This window comes from Coregonus lavaretus (assembly GCF_964263955.1).
Source record: "Coregonus lavaretus genome assembly, chromosome: 4".
NCBI lineage: Eukaryota > Metazoa > Chordata > Actinopteri > Salmoniformes > Salmonidae > Coregonus > Coregonus lavaretus.
This window is the reverse complement of record NC_139991.1, coordinates 75,472,161-75,481,314: the sequence shown is the minus strand read 5'-3', so window position 1 is coordinate 75,481,314 and position 9,154 is coordinate 75,472,161.

Sequence of the window (9,154 nt, the reverse complement as noted above, 5' to 3'; positions counted from 1 at the left end):
TTCTACTTCTAAAAATCCACCTTTCCAGAAATAAGTCTCTCACTGTTGCCGCTTGCTACAGACCCCCCTCAGCCCCCAGCTGTGCCCTGGACACCATATGTGAATTGATTGCCCCCCATTTATCCTCAGAGTTTGTACTGCTTGGTGACCTAAATTGGGATATGCTTAATACCCCAGCCATCCTACAATCCAAGCTAGATGCCCTCAACCTCACGCAAATTATCAACGAACCTACCAGGTACAACCCTAAATCCGTAAACATGGGTACCCTCATAGATATCATCCTGACTAACATACCCTCTAAATACACCTCAGCTGTCTTCAACCAGGATCTCAGCGATCACTACCTTATTGCCTGCGTCCGTAACGGGTCCGCGGTCAAACGACCACCCCTCATCACTGTCAAACGCTCCCTAAAACACTTTAGCGAGCAGGCCTTCCTAATTGACCTGGCCCAGGTATCCTGGATGGATATAGATCTCATTCCGTCAGTAGAGGATGCCTGGTTGTTCCTTAAAAGTAATTTCCTCTCAATCTTAAATAAACATGCCCCATTCAAAAAATACAGAACTAAGAACCGATATAGCCCCTGGTTCTCCTCAGACTTGACTGCCCTTGACAAGCACAAAAACATCCTGTGGCGTACAGCATTAGCATCAAATAGCCCCCGCGATATGCAACTTTTCAGGGAAGTTAGGAACCAATATCCACAAGCAGTCAGGAAAGCAAAGGCTAACTTTTTCAAACAGAAATTTGCATCCTGTAGCACTAACTCCAAAAAGTTTTGGGACACTGTAAAGTCCATGGAGAATAAGAGCACTTCCTCCCAGCTGCCCACTGCACTGAGGCTAGGAAACACTATCACCACCGATAAATCTACAATAATCGAGAATTTCAACAAGCATTTTGCTACAGCTGGCCATGCTTTCCATCTGGCTACCACTACCCCGGCCACCAACTCTGCACCCTCTGCTGCAACTTGCCCATGCCCCCCCCGCTTCTCCTTCACACAAATTCAGACAGCTGATGTTTTGAAAGCGCTGCAAAATCTGGACCCCTACAAATCAGCTGGGCTAGACAATCTGGACCCTTTCTTTCTAAAACTAGCCGCCGAAATTGTCGCAACCCCTATTACTAGTCTGTTCAACCTCTCTTTCATAACGTCTGAGATCCCCAGAGATTGGAAAGCTGCCGCGGTCATCCCCCTCTTCAAAGGGGGTGACACTCTAGATCCAAACTGCTACAGACCTATATCCATCCTGCCCTGCCTTTCGAAAGTATTTGAAAGCCAAGTTAACAAACAGATCACCGACCATTTCGAATACCACCGTACCTTCTCCGCTATGCAATCCGGTTTCCGAGCTGGTCATGGGTGCACTTCAGCCACGCTCAAGGTCCTAAACGATATTATAACCGCGATTGATAATAGACAGTACTGTGCAGCCGTCTTCATCGACCTGGCCAAGGCTTTCGACCCTGTCAACCACCGCATTCTTATTGGCAGACTAAATAGCCTTGGTTTCTCAAATGACTGCCTCGCCTGGTTCACCAACTACTTCTCAGATAGAGTTCAGTGTGTCAAATCGGAGGGCCTGTTGTCTGGACCTATGGCAGTCTCTATGGGGGTGCCACAGGGTTCAATTCTTGGGCCGACACTTTTCTCCGTGTATATCAATGATGTCGCTCTTGCTGCTGGTGACTCTCAGATCCACCTCTACGCAGACGACACCATTTTGTATACATCTGGCCCTTCATTGGACACTGTGTTAACAAACCTCCAAACAAGCTTCAATGCCATACAACAATCCTTCAGTAGCCTCCAACTGCTCTTAAACACTAGTAAAACTAAATGCATGCTTTTCAATCGAACGCTGCTGGCACCCGCCCACCCGACTAGAATCACCACTCTCGACGGGTCTGACCTAGAGTATGTGGACAACTACAAATACCTAGGTGTCTGGTTAGACTGTAAACTCAACTTCCAGACTCACATAAAGAATCTCCAATCCAAAGTTAAATCTAGAATCGGCTTCCTATTTCGCAACAAAGCCTCCTTCACTCATGCTGCCAAACATGCCCTCGTAAAACTGACTATCCTACCGATCCTTGACTTCGGCGATGTCATTTACAAAATAGCCTCCAACACTCTACTCAGCAAATTGGATGTAGTCTATCACAGTGCCATCCGTTTTGTCTCCAAAGCCCCATACACTACCCACCACTGTGACCTGTACGCTCTTGTTGGCTGGTCCTCACTACATGTTCGTCGTCAAACCCACTGGCTCCAGGCCATCTATAAATCACTGCTAGGCAAATCCCCGCCTTATCTTAGCTCATTGGTCACCATAGCAGCACCCACCCGTAGTCTGCGCTCCAGCAGGTATATCTCACTGGTCATTCCCAAAGCCAACACCTCCTTTGGCCGCCATTCCTTCCAGTTCTCTGCTGCCAATGACTGGAACGAATTGCAAAAATCTCTGAAGCTGGAGACTCTTATCTCCCTCAATAACTTTAAGCATCAGTTGTCAGAGCACCTTACCGATCACTGCACCTGTACACAGCCCATCTGTAATTAGCCCACCCAACTACCTCATCCCCATATTGTTATTTATTTTGCTCTTTTGCACCCCAGTATCTCTATTTGCACATAATCTCTTGCACATCTAGCATTCCAGTGTTAATACTATTGTAATTATTTTGCACTATAGCCTATTTATTGCCTTACCTCCATAACTTGCTACATTTGCACACACTGTATATATATTTTCTGTAGTATTTTTGACTTTATGTTTTTTACCCCATATGTAACTCTGTGTTGTTTTTATTGCACTGCTTTGCTTTATCTTGGCCAGGTCGCAGTTGTAAATGAGAACCTGTTCTCAACTGGCTTACCTGGTTAAATAAAGGTGAAATAAAAATAAAATAAAAAGTCATTGAAATTTGGAGCTACTGAAATGTGAAAATATTGTCCCAGGTACATTATGTAATTTACTGATGGTCCCTAACTAGGATCGGGTGGCGTGCAACTGCACTCCGAATTTATGATTACTTGGGTGCTTCCAGCTGTGGGCAGGTTTGAAATAAACCCAACCCCAAGGAAAACTGCTACGTACCCTTTTTTCCTAATTATCTCACAAATCTCTGCTTTGGACAAGACTGACTTTATGACCAAAATTCTTATTTACACTTTGTAGTACATTTTGACACTAGAATAAATGTTTGACTCATATCAATGCCACATAGGCCGTTTTCAACCAGATAAGTAGTTTTTTTCAATTGTCACTCTTTAAGAGACAAATGTCATAGAGGTTTTCACAGATGCCTAGTCAATAGTTTTTGGAAGTCATACAATTAGCTGGGAGCGACTAATCTGACAACAGATTCCCTGTAAAACAGGAGCAAAGGAGAGACATATTGCCGCCTCCGGCATGTGTTCTGTGTTCTGTGTTCTGTGTTCTGTGTTCTGTGTTCTGCTCACATGCAATACTGTGTTTAGGTACGGTGCAGCTATGATGTGGGGATTTTATTAGGATATGGCCCACATGCGGATCACCATCAATTACGTTTTTATCAGTTGTGTGTCATCAAAGCGGTTGTAAAGCATGAATCCACTGAGAGAGAGAGAGGACTCCAAGCTAGTTTATTGTGATTGGCTTTACTGTACCAAATGGAGGATGGGACATCAGAACCCTTTAAACTAGCATGGAAAATCATCCCGCCACAGTCTTAAAATGGTTTTGGTGGTTTTCAACAAAAAGCATTCAGGGTAATTTGATTGAATGTACAACAGATTGCAGTTATAAATGTTTTTTTAAAAATATATATATGACAAAGAACAGACTAACTGATCACTGATGTTGGTGCATGGGATATGTGCATTTGTAAATTAATTAAAATAATACAAGATCCATACCCTCAGTGAAAGTCTATCTATATGTCATTAAAGGGATAATCTACTCAAATTACAAAATGTAATATTTTTCCTCCTACCTTGTTTGTCCTCTATTGACAGGGACATAGTTCAGTACCATAGAGCTAGCTAGATAGAGGACTAATCTTTGTACAGTGCCTTCGGAAAGTATTCAGACCCCTTGAATTTTTCCAGATTTTGTTACGTTACAGCCTTATTCTAAAATGGATTAAATAAAAAATGTTCCTCATCAATTTACACACAATACCCCATAATGACAAAGTGAAAACAGGTTTTTAGAAATGTTTGCTAATTTATGTAAAACAACAGAAATACCTTATTTACATAAGTATTCAACCCTTTTGCTATAAGACTCTAAAATTGAGATCAGGTGCATCCTGTTTCCATTGATCATCCTTGACATGTTTCTACAACTTGATTGGAGTCCACCTGTGGTAAATTCAATTGATTGGGCATGATTTGGAAAGGCACACACCTGTCTACAGTGGGGGAAAAAAGTATTTAGTCAGCCACCAATTGTGCAAGTTCTCCCACTTAAAAAGATGAGAGAGGCCTGTAATTTTCATCATAGGTACACGTCAAATATGACAGACAAATTGAGATTTTTTTTCTCCAGAAAATCACATTGTAGGATTTTTTATGAATTTATTTGCAAATGATGGTGGAAAATAAGTATTTGGTCACCTACAAACAAGCAAGATTTCTGGCTCTCACAGACCTGTAACTTCTTCTTTAAGAGGCTCCTCTGTCCTCCACTCGTTACCTGTATTAATGGCACCTGTTTGAACTTGTTATCAGTATAAAAGACACCTGTCCACAACCTCAAACAGTCACACTCCAAACTCCACTATGGCCAAGACAAAAGAGCTGTCAAAGGACACCAGAAACAAAATTGTAGACCTGCACCAGGCTGGGAAGACTGAATCTGCAATAGGTAAGCAGCTTGGTTTGAAGAAATCAACTGTGGGAGCAATTATTAGGAAATGGAAGACATACAAGACCACTGATAATCTCCCTCGATCTGGGGCTCCACGCAAGTTCTCACCCCGTGGGGTCAAAAGGATCACAAGAATGGTGAGCAAAAATCCCAGAACCACACGGGGGGACCTAGTGAATGACCTGCAGAGAGCTGGGACCAAAGTAACAAAGCCTACCATCAGTAACACACTACGCCGCCAGGGACTCAAATCCTGCAGTGCCAGACGTGTCCCCCTGCTTAAGCCAGTACATGTCCAGGCCCGTCTGAAGTTTGCTAGAGTGCATTTGGATGATCCAGAAGAGGATTGGGAGAATGTCATATGGTCAGATGAAACCAAAATAGAACTTTTAGGTAAAAACTCAACTCGTCGTGATTGGAGGACAAAGAATGCTGAGTTGCACCATACCTACTGTGAAGCATGGGGGTGGAAACATCATGCTTTGGGGCTGTTTTTCTGCAAAGGGACCAGGACGACGGATCCGTGTAAAGGAAAGAATGAATGGGGCCATGTATCGTGAGATTTGGAGTGAAAACCTCCTTCCATCAGCAAGGGCATTGAAGATGAAACGTGGCTGGGTCTTTCAGCATGACAATGATCCCAAACACACCGCCCGGGCAACGAAGGAGTGGCTTCGTAAGAAGCATTTCAAGGTCCTGGAGTGGCCTAGCCAGTCTCCAGATCTCAACCCCATAGAAAATCTTTGGAGGGAGTTGAAAGTCCGTGTTGCCCAGCGACAGCCCCAAAACATCACTGCTCTAGAGGAGATCTGCATGGAGGAATGGGCCAAAATACCAGCAACAGTGTGTGAAAACCTTACAGAAAACGTTTGACCTGTGTCATTGCCAACAAAGGGTATATAACAAAGTATTGAGAAACTTTTGTTATTGACCAAATACTTATTTTCCACCATAATTTGCAAATAAATTCATTAAAAATCCTACTATGTGATTTTCTGGAATTTTATTTCTCATTTTGTCTGTCATAGTTGACGTGTACCTATGATGAAAATTACAGGCCTCTCTCATCTTTTTAAGTGGGAGAACTTGCACAATTGGTGGCTGACTAAATACTTTTTTCCCCCACTGTATATAAGGTCCCACAGTTGACAGTGCATGTCAGAGAAAAAAACCAAGCCATGAGGTCGAAGAAATTGTCCGTAGAGCTCCGAGACAGGATTGTGTTGAGGCAAAGATCTAGGGAAGGGTACCAAAACATTTCTGCAGCATTGAAGACACCAAGAACACAGTGGCCTCCATCATTCTTAAATTGAATACGTTTGGAACCACCAAGACTCTTCCTAGAGCTGGCCGCCCGGCCAAACTTAGCAATCGGGGGAGAAGAGCCTTGGTCAGGGAGATGACCAAGAACCCGATGGTGATTCTGACAGAGCTCCAGAGTTCCTCTGTGGAGATGGGAGAACCTTCCAGGACAACCATCTCTGCAGCACTCCACCAAATCAGGCCTTTATGGTAGAGGGGCCAGATGACTCTCAGACCATGAGAAACAAGATTCTCTGGTCTGATGAAACCAAGATTGAACTCTTTGGCCTGAATGCCAAGCGTCACGTCTGGAGGAAACCTGGCACCATCCCTACGGTGAAGCATGGTGGTGGCAGCATAATCCTGTGGGGATGTTTTTCAGTGGCAGGGATTGGGAGACTAGTCAGGATCGAGGGAAAGATGAACGGAGCAAAGTACAAAGTTATTGAAACATCCCTTTCAGAGACAACTTTGGGATGAATTGGGCATGAAATTGAAAAATGCTAATATCAGGTATTAACTTGTTTTTTCAGTTGGAAAATGGCAGTCAAGTTAGCAGATGCCTATAGCACAAGCAGTGGCTACGTAAGCAAACTCTATATTCTGGCCTTGTATGACATTTTGTAATTTGGGTGGACTATCCAGATAGAAAATTCAGCTTTGATGGTTTTCTGACTTGTCTGAGCTATGGCAATGCTCTCGTGGGCGGCAGGTAGCTTAGTGGTTAAGAGCGTTGTGCCAGTAACTGAAAAGTCGCTGGTTCTAATCCCCGAGCCGACTAGGTGAAAAATCTGCCGATGTGTCCTTGAGCAAGGCTCTTAACCCTAATTGCTCCTGTAAGTCGCTCTGGATAAGAGTGTCTGCTAAATGACCCAAAACTTTTTTTTTTTACCTCTGTACTTGCATTGTAAGTGTTAATTAGCTTAATCTATGCTGTCATTTGTCACTATCCTCTGTTAATTATCAAATCATCGTACCTTTCATGTAGATACAAAGCCAACATCTGTATGCCTCTAGGCAAGACATTTCACAACAAGCAATACATTATTAAAAGGATATCAAAACGAAATATATACCTCAGACGAAACACTGTATTGTAAAAATTGTAAAATAATCATTGAGAAAAGTACGATCAAACGCATACCTCAAGACGAATAAGGTTATGGCCTTTAAAATTACACACATCAGAGAGTGACCTCACAGAATAACAGAGAAACTATTGAATATGCCCATAAATTATGCAATCTAGCGAGCAATTGCATGTATTCATTTTACCACTAAGAGTGGTAACTGTCCATAACATTAGGCGCTGACTAGAACTCCATAACCTTTACCCCCCTAGAACTCCATAACCTTTACCCCCCCTAGAACTCCACAACATTTACCCCCCTAGAACTCCATAACCTTTACCCCCCCTAGAACTCCACAACATTTACCCCCCCTAGAACTCCATAACCTTTACCCCCCTAGAACTCCATAACCTTTACCCCCCTAGAACTCCATAACCTTTACCCCCCTAGAACTCCATAACCTTTACCCCCCTAGAACTCCATAACCTTTACCCCCCCTAGAACTCCATAACCTTTACCCCCCTAGAACTCCATAACCTTTAACCCCCTAGAACTCCATAACCTTTAACCCCCTAGAACTCCATAACCTTTACCCCCCCTAGAACTCCATAACCTTTACCCCCCTAGAACTCCATAACCTTTACCCCCCTAGAACTCCATAACCTTTACCCCCCTAGAACTCCATAACCTTTACCCCCCTAGAACTCCATAACCTTTACCCCCCTAGAACTCCATAGCCTTTACCCCCCTAGAACTCCATAACCTTTACCCCCCTAGAACTCCATAACCTTTACCCCCCTAGAACTCCATAACCTTTACCCCCCTAGAACTCCATAACCTTTACCCCCCTAGAACTCCATAACCTTTACCCCCCCTAGAACTCCATAACCTTTACCCCCCTAGAACTCCATAACCTTTAACCCCCTAGAACTCCATAACCTTTACCCCCCTAGCTTTTCGCTGGTGCATGCATGTGTTTAGTTCTTATATCTGTCCCTTTTGTTTCTTGGTTTGTGTGGAGACAACCCCTCCACATTAAACTGACTGCTCTTTATGAAAAACTATGGGGATTTGCTGTGTTCTGGAACGAATAGAAAAATGCCAGCTTCAAAAAGAGTCCACCAACCATAAAAGATGCAAGCTAATTGAACTCTGACGTCTTTGGAGCTCATTGTAAACTTGTGACAGCAATTCACCACTTTCTTTCCATGACGACGGTATGACAGTGGTAACGAGGAATCACAATTACTTACAGGCCTGATTGTACGATTGAGAAAGGGTTTTAATTAGATGACTAGTTCACTAAATAAATTAGATAACTCGCTAGCCTACAAGAAAAATACGTTTACAAGTAAACCTCATTACAATGCTTTGATAGACTAAAAAACAAAGCCATTCCCTCTATCCCTGCAGAATGCACTCCTAACCTTGCTACTGTGGTAAGATGTATGGTGAACATTTTGACATGCATCATGCAGGTGAGTACAGCCAGGGCCATAAATATTGACACTTGATAATGAACAAAAAATAATAATACATACACTGCTATATTGTATGCTCCAAAAAGTATTTACTAATACAATTGCGCAGAGAAAGAGATTTTGTTTAACAAGTAATAAAACAAATCTAAAAAAGATAAGGGTCAAAATTATTGTCACCCGTTTAATAAGCAGTCCATACAGATCCTTTTTCCAGATCCTTGATACACTTATGGACTGCCCTCTTCAATTCAAACCACAGGTTTTCAAATGGGGTTCAAGTCCGGAGACTGAGATGACCATTGCATTAATCTTAGAGTAATTACTGATAATAGAACATCCTAACAATCCATCTCTTCTGTCTTACTCATCACACACACACACACACACACACACACACACACACACACACACACACACACAGACAGACAGACAG